The sequence below is a fragment of the Lithobates pipiens genome, unplaced genomic scaffold (genome assembly GCF_037356315.1).
Source record: "Lithobates pipiens isolate NorthernLeopardFrog02 unplaced genomic scaffold, aLitPip1_a1.2 Scaffold_16, whole genome shotgun sequence".
NCBI classification, from domain to species: Eukaryota; Metazoa; Chordata; class Amphibia; order Anura; family Ranidae; genus Lithobates; species Lithobates pipiens.
The window spans coordinates 83,638,724-83,652,137 of NW_027507748.1; the positions used below are offsets into that span (position 1 = coordinate 83,638,724).

Below are 13,414 nucleotides of genomic sequence, written 5' to 3' on the forward strand. Positions count from 1 at the left end.
CGCACTGGCAAGCATTGTAGTGCATGGCTAAAAATTGTACATGTGTCTCTTTTTGTGTGTGTTTTGTGCATTAGGCAATCTATTTAATCACTTAACCACCGCCCTATAGCAGCATCAAGTATATATACATGATTCTGCACTTCCGCCTAGGGGGCACGCCGCTTCTGTTGTGGTTAGTCACAGCAGAGGCTGATCAACAAGTGGCAACCAATGGATGTCTGCCGTCACCCACTGATCATCGAGAAGACACACAGGGCAGAGCTCCATTCTGACAGCGGGGATGTGATGGATTTTCTTTCCCTGCTAAGCAGGGAAAGAAAATCCATCATATCCCTTAGTAAAAACACCTGTCTGGGCACACATTTAACCCTTTGATTGCCCTAGCTGTTTAACCCCTTCCAAGCCAGTGTCAGTACAGTGACCATGCATATTTTTAGGACTGATCACTGTATTAGAGTCACTGGTTCCCACAATGTGTCAGTTAGTGTCCGCTTGTCTGCAACAATATCACAGTTCCACTATAAGTCGCTGATTGCTGCTATTACTAGTATAAAAAAAAAAAATTACAAATACCAGTATATATCCCATAGTCTGTAGATGCAATAACTTTTGCTTATGTTTGCTTATAAGATTTTTTACATATTGGCCTAAATTTGTAGAGATTTGGTTTAAAAAAAAATATATATTATTGAATGTGTTTTATAGCAGAAAGTAAAAAAAGAATATATATATATATATATATATATATATATATATATATATATATATATATATATATATATATATATATATTATATAAATCTGTGTGGAACTCTGCTTTAAATATCACCAAAATAAAGCTCTATTTGTGGGAAAAATTACATCAATTCTTTTTTGGTACAGCGTTGCACGACCGGGCAATTGTCAGTTAAAGTAACGCCGTGCTGTATCACAAAAAATAGCCTGGTCATGAAGGTGGGTAAATCTTCCGGAGGTCAAAGGGTTAACCGACTGCATAGAAATGGGTCCTTGCCATTTACTTATTTTGCCCCCAGTATTTGCTACCTTTCACATGATCTGTATCTGTTGGAACTCTGCAGCCTTCGTGTTTTTGCCTGAGCTCTATATGGAACGTGTTTTCTCGGCAGCGTGACATTGTAAAGTTAGAATTGAGATATCTCTGGCAATTGGATCCTATTAATAAAATGTTGATGAGAGAAAACGCTGCCGGGGATAAGGTTTGTAGTTCATGTACAGTTCAAGGTTGTTCTCTGGTTTAATGTCAGCCGGAGGTCAGGCCGCATTGTCTAATATTAACGCAGTCTCAAGGACGTGTGATTGACTTGGCACTCAGTCAGAGAGAGACCTGTACTGCTGGATATCAGAAGGCCGCTTTGTTTTCTGTGTTCCTTCTGCTGGATCTGGGTTGTCACACCCCTTCTGAACACAGGACATTGGACTTTCCCCGCACCGCGCGCCCTGTACTTATTGTTAACTGCGGGGCGTGTTAGGTGTATGGTTCATGTTAAAACAACGCTAGCATCTGTTAACCAACGTCAACTGTGTGTGAAGAGCCGTTTATGATTTTCTCTGGTTAATGTGTTTACCTGCAAGTTATAGAATTAAAGGCACCGTGCACCTGACTGCAATGTACTGTTTCATGGGGCAACTGAGTGGCAAAAGTTTCACACTTGGGGGCTAAGAATATGCATGCATCATACTTATACTAGGGGGAATACAACTGGGGGAATCTATGGTGGAGAAGGATCTGGGGGTTTTGGTAGATGATGAGCTCAATAATAGCAATGCCAAGCTGTGGTTTCCAAAGCCAGCAAAGTCCTTTCTAGTATTAGGAGAGGTATAGAGACCAGAGAGAGAGAGATATCATTTTCCCCTGTACAAATCTCATCTGGAATACGCAGTTTTGGGCACCAGTACACAAAAAGGATATCGGGGAACTGGAGAAAGTGCAGAGAAGGGCAACCAAACTGATGTACAAATACGTGAGTGGTCCATATGGTGAAATTGGTGCTAAATTATCCCTTTTAAAGCAGAGGTTCAAACAAAAAATGGAACCCCCCCCATCTCTGGGTATTTGCACCCACTTCTGGGCATAGACTCCCGTGGGAGTCTGCTCCTTTTTCCCAACCCCCCTCCTTGCTGTCTGCTGGGAAACAAACGGCAGGGACCATCCGGATTAAGCAGCACGACTCATGCAGTAGGAAACCAGGAAGTGAAGTTCCTGATTCCCTTACAGACGATGGCGACGGCAGCACCCGAGAGCCGAGCGACAGATCAGCTTCAGGTGCCGACATCGCGGGCACCCTGGACAGGTGTCAGCAGCTGCAGTATTTGTAGTTGCTAACTTAAAAAAAAAAAAAAAAAAGTTTTTGGGCAGACCTCCACTTTAAGGTCATGGCAGAGGACAAGGGGGCACTCTTTTTGTCTATAGGAAAAAAGATTTCATCTCCAAATACGGAAAGGTTTCTTCACAGTAAGAGCTGTGAAAATGTGGAATAGAGTCCCTCCAGAGCTGGTTCTGGCAAGCTCAGTAGATTGTTTTAAAAAAAAAAACTTGGATTCTTTCCAAAGGCCTGATTTGCACCTATGCATTTTTAGTGCTTTTTGCATTTTGCAGATTTGCCCTACAGCCCATTTAACATGATTCCCTATAGAAAACATTCTGTAGTGCACAAAAAATGCAAAAAGAACAAAAAATGCATAGGTGTGAATCAGGGCTAAATGTATATAATATAACTGGGTACTAACATTTTATAGGTAAAGTTGATCCAGGGAAAATCCGATTGCCTCTCAGGGGATTGGGAAGGATTTTGTTTTCCCTGCTGTAGCAAATTGGATCATGCTCTGCTGGGGTGTTTTTGCCTGCCTCTGGATCAACTGTGGATGTAGGATTGTGTATATGGGATTGCATTTTATTTTTATTTTTTGGTTGAACTGGATGGACTTGTGTCTTTTTTTTCAATCTGCCTAGCTATGTAACTATTTTACTATTTGCACCAGATGAAGGGCCTGTTGAAGGGCATTGATTGCAAGTAAACGCACTTGCATTGGCATGCAGAGTTGTAATGTGTTGCATTTAAACATGCACTTTTATCCCCACTTCTAGGAAGATGACATGGCAGAGAAGCCAAACTTGTACTTGTATGCTGATCTACCCGTGTGTTGATGCCTGTTGTGTTGCACTGACGTGCGTTACTATCCAATGTGTTGCGTTGAACTTTTTGCTTTACTCTACTTCTTTTTTTTTTTTTTTTTTTTATTCATACTTATCTGTGTATACAGCATCAGATCGATGCTGCATCTGTCCCCCGCCATTTCTGCACTGAGAACCGAGCCACCAAACATCACCAATGGCTCGGTTTTCACAGATTCCTGAGAGGAGAGCTGCTGACTGTCAGTCAGCATCTCTGCTCTCTGCTTCTCCACGCTCATTAGAGTGCTGAGCTGTGGAGGGGCAGGGAGCGGCCATCTCAGCAGCTCGCTGAGCCTGCTATCAATTAAGGCAGCTGGTGGATCCAGACTTGGGAATTCGGGATGACGCGGTGCCTTGACTGATGGCAATGATGTCAGCGGAGAGCAGACTTCAGACCGCTCTCTGCTGAAAACAGGTCACAGGAGTGCAAAATGAATTGCACTTCTGTGACCCAGTGGAGAAGCCCAGCTTAAAAATCTCAGGCTGGACTCCTTTATCTTAACACATATCAGGATGACGCACCATTGTGAACTAATTCCATTCACCTACGTCTTTTTCTACAGGTCTATGAGTTTGCCACGCATTGAAAAAAAATGCACTGAAAAAAAGATTTTGGTCTGCCTATTTATTTTCTGGTCACTCCATCCCCCCACAGACCTCCTTCCCCGTCAGATGTGTTTGTTCTTTTTTCCCATCATCTCGCCTTTTTTTTTGTCCCATCATCTAACGGCATACATTTGTGAAATGTTACAAATAATTTGATGACTTTCCTGTCTGGAATTAAATGTACGTAGATAAAGAAACATATTGTCAAAAGGCATGGATCTTGAGGAAGCGACTTGTTCATGAAATGCGTTGATCCATTTTACACCATTTATTATACAGTGGGGAGTACAAGTATTTGCTACACTGCAGATTTTGCAGGTTTTTCGACTTACAAAGCATGTAGAAGTCTGTAATTTTTATCATAGGCACTCGTCAACTGTAAAACAAAAATCCAGAAAATCACATTGTATGATTTTTAAGTAATTAATTTTAATTTTATTGCATGACATACGTATTTAATACATCAGAAAAGCAGAACTTAATATTTGGTACAGAAACCTTTGTTTGCAATTACAGAGATCATATGTCTTCTGTAGTTCTTGACCGGGTTTGCATACACTGCAGCAGGGATTTTGGCCCACTCCTCCATACAGACCTTCTCCAGATCCTTCAGGTTTCGGGACTGTCACTGGGCAATATGGACTTTCAGCTCCCTCCAAAGATTTTCTATTGGATTCAGGTCTGGGGACTGGCTAGGTCACTCCGGGACCTTGAGATGCTTCTTACAGAGCCACTCCTTAGTTGGTTGTGTGTTTCGGGTCGTTGTCATGCTGGAAGACCCAGCCACAACCCATCTTCATTGCTCTTACTGAGGAAAGGAGGTTGTTGGCCAAGATCTTGCGATACTTGGCCCCATCCATCCTCCCCTCAATACGGTGCATTCGTCCAGTCCCCTTTGCAGAAAAGCAGCCCCAAAGAATGATGTTTCAACCTCCATGCTTCACAGTTGGGGGGGGTGTTCTTGTGGTTGTACTCGTCCTCCTTCCTCCAAACACAGGGAGTGGAGTTTAGACCAAAAACCTATATTTTTGTCTCATCAGACCACATGACCTTCTCCCATTCCTCCTCTGGATCATCCAGATGGTCATTGGCAAACTTCAGACGGGCCTGGATATGAGCTGGCTTGAGCAGGGGGACCTTGCGTGCATTTCAGGATTTTAATCCATGCCGGCGTAGTGTGGTTTTCTTTGAGACACAGCTCTCAGCTGTCTTCAGGTCATTGACCAGGTCGTGCTGTGTAGTTCTGGGCTGATCCCTCACCTTCCTCATGATCATTGATGCCCCATGAGGTGAGATCTTGCATGGAGCGCCAGACTGAGGGAGATTGACCGTCATCTTGAACTTCTTACATTTTCTAATAATTGCTCCAATAGTTGTTACCTACTCACCAAGCTTATTTCCTATTGTCCTGTAGCCCACCCCAGCCTTGTACAGGTCTACCCCTTATCCCTGATGTCCTTTCGCAGCTCTCCGGTCTTGGCCATTGTGAAGAGTTTGGAGTCTGTTTGATTGAGTGTGTGGATAGGTGTCTTTTATACAGGTAACGAGTTCAAACAGGTGCAGTTAATACAGGTAATGAGTGGAGAACAGGAGGGCTTCTTATAAAAAAAAAATAACAGGTCTGTGAGAGCCAGAATTCTTATGGGTTGGTAGGTGATCAAATACTTATTTCATGCAATTACATCCTACAATGTGATTTTCTGGATTTTTGTTTTAGATTCCATCTCTCACGATTGAAAAGTACCTATGATAAATACCTCTACATGCTTTGTAAGTAGGAAAACCTGCAAATTCGGCAGTGTATCAAATACTTGTTCTCCCCACTGTATATATACATATGTATATGTTTGATATGGGCATATGGTACTGGATATGTAGTATTTTATTGTGTTTTAAACTTTTGTTAGACTTATGTTTTTATATTTATATTGACGGTATTCTCTCTGGCAACACATTTTAAAGTGGTTGTAAACCCTCACATATTCCCAGTAAAGTGACCAACCTTAGATGACACACATCCTCCTACAAAGGTTTTACTTGTTTATCTACTGTCTTCTCTTTTCTACACCGCTTAAAATGGACAGAATCGTGTTAGAATCCTTCTTCATCTGCTAGGTTTTACAAAGGAGGGGGAAGAGAGGCTGCAGTTAGTGTGTGAGAGCTGATTGGAGGAAAGGTTCACGCCCCCCCCCCTCCACACAGCAGAAGCCCTGTGTTGTGAATAGACAAGCTGTGTGCTGAGCTCTCCTCCCCGACACAAATTTTAGCTTGTTGCATAACTTCTCAGAAGTGACTCATGCTGATGACAGAGGAACGAAGCACCAACATTTGGAGCTTTGGAGAGACGTAAGTAAATACTATAGGATATATGTGCTTTTTTCAGAATTTAAAAACTGAGGATTACAACCATTTTAACTGCTTTCGGAACTCCCCATGTACATTTACTGCAGCAGGACGGCCCTTCCACCGGTGACTCGCTCCCGCTGTGTACAATCAGAGGGTCCGGCAGACCCGATGTTCGCCAGCACCTGGCGATTGTTACTGAGAGAGGCAGACCGGTGCTCTGTAAACAAGCCAGATAGCCGTTCTGTCAGAGGGGAAGATGGAGATCTTGTGTGTTTATTTTTTTTTTTTTTAAGCAGGGACACAAATCTCTCTATTGCCCCAGTCAAAGCCCCCCCACACACACACAGTTAGAAAGCACCCCCTAGGGCAGTGTTTCTCAACTCCAGTCCTCAAGGCGCCTCAAAAAGGTCATGTTTTCAGGATTTTCCTCAGATGATACAGCTGTGGTAATTACTAAAGCAGCGAAACTGATCAAATCGCCTGTGCAAAATAATGGGGAGCTTGAAAACATGACCTGTTGCAGCAGCTTGAGGACTGGAGTTGAGAAACACTGCCCTAGGGACACATTTAACCCTTTGATATTAACCCCCTTCCCTGCCAGTGTCATTAGTACAGTGACAGTGCATTCACTATTTCGGTGTCACTGGTCTCCAAAAAAGTGTCACTTAGTGTTGCAGTCCCACTAAAAATCGCTGATCGCCACCATTACTAGTAAAAAAATAAATTAAAAAAAATCCATAAATATATCCCATAGTTTGTAGACGCAGTAACGTTTGTGCAAATCAATCAATATACGCTTATTGAGCTTTTTTTTTTACCAAAAACATGTAGCAGAATACATATTGGCCTACATTGATGAAGAAATTTGATTGTTTAAATTTTTTTTTGTTGGACGTATTTTATAGCAGATATTAAAAAACATTATTATTTTTTATTTTTTTTTTGTTTATAGCGCAAAAAATAAAAATGGCAGAGGTGATCAAATAACACCAAAAAAAAGCTCTATTTGTGGGAAAAATGGACATAAATTTTATTTGGGTACAGCACCTCATGATCATGCAATTGTCCGTTAAAGTAATGCAGTGCTGTATCACAAAAAATGGCCTGGTCATGAAAGGGGGGGGGGGGGTAAACCTACCAGAGCTGAAGTGGTTATAAGCGTTATAGGGGAATGGGGGAGGTGAAAGACTGCAATAAAAACATTGTCCAATGTTCTAATTTTTTTCTTTTTCTGATAACTGCGTTTTTGTCTTTTGACCTGTTGGAGGGATTTATTATCACTTCCTGTTCGATACAGGAAGTTAGAGGAAATCTCTCTAACAGGAACAAATGGCAAAATAAAAACGGAAAAGTGTCTCTAAACTTTCCCTGTTCTATCCAAAACCCAATAAAAGAGTTTTAGCTAGAGTTGGGCAGAAATCTGAGTTTCTGCCAGCTACATCTGGCTTTTTATTGTGCTTCACAGGGGAAATGTAGCCTCTTGTTATATGGTTCTCTGTTGTGCAACCTCCCTCTCATGCTGCAGTGTTTGTGATAGAGCCTAGTGCTCTCTCCAATTTCCATTGTACAGTTTTTCACTAGGAGATGAGAATACCAACATGTCGGAGGGCGCTGTAGGAAATGATTGGCAGAATGAAAATAGAAAACATCACTTGTGCTAGATTGATATAGAGTATACTGTATTATTGCTATAAAAGATGGTTTGTAATTTTGAGACCCCTTTCTTTATATTTTAATATGGTGATGACGTTTTTATTGCTGTGTCCTGGCTTCCATCACTTCTGTCCAGGTGACAGATGTCACATAACAGGTAGTAAAGAAAAATCTCCCCAACAGGAACATTAAAAAATCACTTGCTTACTCTATATTATTATATTTAAAAAAATATACTTTTACATTTTAATTGACAGCCATGAAAGATTCCTGAAATGTGCCAAAAAATGTAATTTCACTTTCTTGTAACCATGACAACAGTACTCTATGTACAGGACTTCTTCTATACTACTTCTTTATAGTTTATACCGTCCCTCTACTCGAGTGATTTAGCTTCATGCTATCCAGAGATGTCTGCACAAAGCTTGAGGTCGGATTATAGGTATCCCCTGCCACAAGGGTTTCCTCATTAGCGAGATACCTTATTATGCATCTCCTTTGACAAGATCTGCTCCCAGAGTGGCAGCCACAGTCTCCTGATGTCATCTCTAAGAACAAGGTAACATTAGTTACAGATGGGTCACAGGGATTGCATGCAACACACAATTTTTGGGGTAATCCACACCTTTCTCAAAAAAAATTCTCGAATCTAAACTCAAAATGTGTAGATTTGCTATCTTATATAGCAGGGGTCTCCAAACTTTCTAAACAGGGTGCCAGCTTACTGTCCTTCAGACATTAGAGGGGCCGGACTGTGACCTTTGGGTGTAGAAAAGGTCCTCACATCACCGGTAAAAACTATGCCCCATCTTTGGGGTCAGTGGGAGGAATTGTGCCCCATTATTGGGGTCATTGGGCCCAATGTATGGTGTCGTTGGGTGGAATTGCCCCATCTTTGGTGTCGTCATGAGGAATTGTGCCTCCTCACTGGTCTCAGTTATATTTAGTGGATGAAATGGTGCCCCAAGGGCCAGATAAAAGCAAGCAAAGGGCCACAGTTTGGAGACCACTGTTATAGAAGTAATAAATATGTCTAAACAGAAGGATTTACCTTTTTGTCTTGAACTGCACTGTGCACTAGCAGGCCCTTAAGTCTTCTGTGTTGAATGGCAGCCAGCATCATTCAACCCACTTCTACCAGGCCTAGGTTGTCATGGACCTGCCCCAACCTGTCACTGGACAGAAAAAGAGAAGAAGCAGAGTGATTATCTCTTTAGAACCCTGCTTTCTCCTCCTATCAGCATGCTGCTTGTCATTGTAACGTGCTGCTCAAACTGTTGGCGCTATATAAATCCTTATTAATAATAATCACATGAACTATACTGTTGGGTAGAACTGGGATTTGACATGCATAACAACTCATATGCATGAGCGCTAACTCTATTTATCCTCTTTCTGCCACCTCCGACAGCCATTAAAGGGGATCCTAACACCAGGGGACAAGACAGACTTCCCATCATGTGATCACTGTGACTGGTCATAACAGCGGTCTCATGAGCAGGAGCTTGTCCCACCAGCTCCTGATCATAAACAGAGATCAGGATCTGGCTGTGACAACTCGGTGAGTGTTGAACGTCAAGAAGGGATTATTTGGGTTTAACAAGCGTAAGAATGACATGCACTATGATGATGGGCCTACGGGAAACTTGCCTCCTGTGCTTTAGCTCTTGTCCCCCTTAGGTCAGGTATATTTTGTGGCATTTCTACACATCCATACCTTCTCGCCCCTTCCGACTCTGTCTTGAAAACTGACATCACCATCCAATTGCGGAAAGCTGCGATTAAACAATTGTGAGTGCAGTAGAGGTTAAATCAGCAAGTGGTATTACAGGCTTATACAGACGGTAGAGTCGCAGTCTGCTATTGTGTTATTGTTTGATATGGAACGTGGCCAACTTTTTTTTTTTTTTTCTGTTAATTTAAAGCGTGGAACAGTATTGGTTGAGCTGACGGATTGTTTACTTCTACCCGACTGCCCTTCCAGATTGCAGGGGTTACTGGAGGTTAATAGAGGTTAGGTTTCCACTTCTAATATTTTCCAGTTCTTGAGGTCATGGGAGAATGCGTGATAAGGGAGTAACCTGACCTCAGTTACATGACCCAGTAATTATTGCTGCTGGCACAAACATGTGACCCATACCAAACGTGAGACTAGTCAGTCCATAAAGGGGCCTTCTTCATGGCTGGGAAGTATGTTTATGAAGTATCTTGTAACCAAAGAAGCACAGAGTTTCAGAATCAGGCAAGGTTAAGTACGCATCGCAGCATCAACGTCTTGATCACGTCATAAGCCAGGTCAGTCATTTTATTTAGAGTTTCCAATAACTTGCCTAATTTGTATCTGTCAGGGGGAACTGAAAACCTCCTATTAAAGGCACGCTTCCGTCAATCAGAAAACTAAACGATGAAATGTGTGCAAGGGTGGAAGACTGTCTGTCTGCTAAAGGGTTTTTTTCTTCTTCATCCAGACACAGGCTGCACACATCCTGTTGATGCCAAGCTGATGTTCTGGAACACCAATTGCTGTGCCATGTGAGGGTGCTGGTCCGTTGTTCCTGACTCTTCTCATTCAGGGTTCCGTGTGTGTAAGAGGGAGGTTGCACAGTACAGCATCATGTGGTAAGAGTCCGCAATCTCGATCAAAAATAAATTTCTTTAGGGCTGTGGTTCCCAAACTTGGTCCTCAGATACCCCCAGTAGACCATATTTTGGGAATTTCCTTTCGATAAAGCAGTTCTAATAAATACAAGTGACCTTGATTTAAAGCCCCTGTACAAGGTGAAGGAAATCCTGAAAACATGACTTGTTGGGGGTACCTGAGGACTGGGGACAGGTCCTCTGCTTTACGTGATTACCACCTATTACAGAATTAAAAAGGCAAACTATGTTTGTTTTAAACGTACTTCTCATCTATACTCCGAGAATCACAATGGTGGCCATTGCTGCTGTCCTTTTGCAAAAATGTTATTTGGCTGTTACTGCCTTTCAATACTTTGCACAGCTGACCCAAAAAAAGTATTTAGCAGGTGAAGTAGGACCATTTCAGAATTTCTGATCGCCATGCTTGTTCTAGGTCAAGGATCTCCAAACATCCTAAACAAAGGGCCTGTATACTGTCCTTCAGACTGTAGGGGGGCAGGACTGAGGCCAGAGGGAGTAGAAAATGCCCTGGTGTCAGGGGGAGTTAAAAATTCCCCATAGTTGGTGTCAGTGGTAGGAATAGCGTCCCATCGTTGTTTTCATTAGGAGGAATTTTGTCCCTTCATTCCTTCGTTGGTGTCAGTGAGAAGAATTGTGCCCTATCGGTGTCATATGGAGGAATTGTTCCTCATTGTTGGTATCATTGGAAGGAATTGTGCCCCTTCATTGGTGTCAGTGGGAGGACATATGTGCAATTGTTGGTGTCAGTTAACGGATTGGTGCCTCAGGGGCCGGATGAAAGCAACCAAGGGCAAAGTTTGACGATCACTGTTCTGGGTGAATGATTTAGAGATGTTTGGCAATGTTAAATCGGCATATATTGAGCAGGCCACCACAGTTTTAGAAGTCAGCACTAGAAGTCTTCAGGTTCTTCACATCAGAGGTTTCCTTTACACTGGAGCAGCCAAGGCAAATCATATTTAAATACCCTGTCCTGTAAAGTTCCTGTGGAAATTCATGTCTACTTCCATGGTTGTTGCCTGGCTTCTTATGGAAGGATGGATAGATAATCTGTAGTTTGGATAAGCATCAGCACTTGCTCCTAAATTACATACTTATTCCATGTTAACACCACAAATATTGAAGCCTTTGTAGAAACAAATGGCAGCTTACTTGTTCCCTCCAAGTCAGATTTCCTGCTTGTATCTGTTGGGCCACTGGAATCTCCTGTTAATTGCCTCTACAGTGAGACAAAGCAGTTATCTGCTCGCTTAAGGCACCCTTGCTCCAATACTGCTTATGCTATCTACAAACGGCTAAATTTCTAATGGTACAGACCAAATGAGAGAAAATCAATAGATTCCTCCATCCATGCTGAATAACGGGGATGGAGCAATCTTCACTGCTATTGTATTCAGGCAGCTGACGCACCAACATTTAGTAGGATGCAGTTATTCTATGGCCAATATTTGTCCACCTGACTTTTGCTGTGCTGGATGGTGCTGACAGGGTCATATGGGGTTTTTTTTTCTTCAATTCAGCATTAATCGTCTGAAATTCAAGCTGTCTATGACCAGCATTCACTTCAGATGATTGGTTTGTCCTTTAGACCTAGGAGGCCCTATAGCTGTGCCATTGTGATAGATGGGAACTATATGGATAGAGGAACAAGTCATCTTGTTAGGAAGGGGGTAGGTCAGTCATGGTAAAATGGGCGGAGGGAAGCATCACACCTATTAGCCCTTGTACACACGATCGGAGATTCTGACAACCAAATCCGTTGTTTTTTTCAGCCATTTTGTCTGAAACTGTTGCATACACACGGTCGGACAAAGTTGTCGGAAAATCCGATTGTACATAACGTGATGACATTATTTCGTTACGACGGGACTATGTTCAGGCTAGTAGCCAATAGCTTTGGTCTAGGAATTTGATCTGAGCATGCGTGGCACTTTGTCCGTCGGAGTAGGCTACACATGATCGGAGTATATCCGATCGGAGCAGTTTGTCGGAAAATATTTCCGGCAAGTTGGTAAATTTGGTCCGACGGATATTCCGACGGAAACAGTCCGATGCAGACCACGCACAGTCGGAATATCCGACAAAACGCTCCTATAGGACACATTCCGACGGAATCTCCGACCGTGTGTACAAGGGCTTAGACTGGCAAAACAGCACCCCTTGAAAGATGAGACGGCATCTCGCTTTCCAACTCTAGGGCGCTGTGTTGGGAAATATGAAGGAATTAGAAGGAAATTTTGGAATTTTGTCTGACCTGTTTGTGTAACTTTTATTTATTTTTATTTTTTTTAATGGAAGAATTTAACATAAAGAGGAGTTATAAAGCTCCATAGACATCGTATGATATAGACATTATTTCAAAGGTGAGCACATTGCTTGGGTATATTTTTCTTCTTTTGGTTATCACTTTAAATGGTATTTGTATGAAGGACATACAGTAGGTGCGGGTATGTGAAGGTCAGTGTTGAGATCGGTCTCAGTCTATGGAGGCAGGCAGTTTTTTAGACTTTGAATTTGAAGCTTTAGCGAGACCTTGAAATCTCTGTTGTTCTCCTTGCCAAGTAACGTTTTCAGCTATAGCTTTGGATATATTTTATCAACCTTGCCAGGAGCGTATTGTTGCAGAGTTTCCGTGCCTTACAAACAAAAGCCGTTGATCTTAAGATGCTGGCTTCCATTGCCTTATTTTGAAATTGTAATTGTTTGTCAGGCTGTCTATCTGCTTTGACAATTTCTGTAGAAGAAACATGTACCGCAAAGCACTTGGTTGGGTTGCTCTTGAAAAACACATTCTTTCACAGAATATTTTGAATATGTACTGATAAAACCTCTCTAAAGTTTTGGGTCCAGGATGTAGATACATGAATGAGGGCGCAGACCACAAAAGGATTCCTACATCAGAACTATCCTGGAATTTAAATAGTACTTCAGAGAAGTCTCCCATCTGCATTTATG

The 13,414-nt window shown here is 42.2% G+C and overlaps 1 protein-coding gene across 2 annotated transcripts in view; it reads left to right on the forward strand.

The window, feature by feature from the left end:
• NRIP1 (nuclear receptor interacting protein 1) overlaps positions 1 to 13,414 on the forward strand; it is a 122,128-nt gene that overhangs the window by 40,771 nt on the left and 67,943 nt on the right. The window contains exon 2 of one of the 2 annotated variants that reach the window (XM_077480064.1): positions 10,267 to 10,417. The exons of the other annotated variant lie outside the window; for it this stretch is intronic. The gene's annotated coding sequence lies outside the window, so the exon portion shown is untranslated. The remainder of the gene's footprint in view (positions 1 to 10,266; positions 10,418 to 13,414) is intronic. 2 annotated transcript variants of the gene reach the window in all.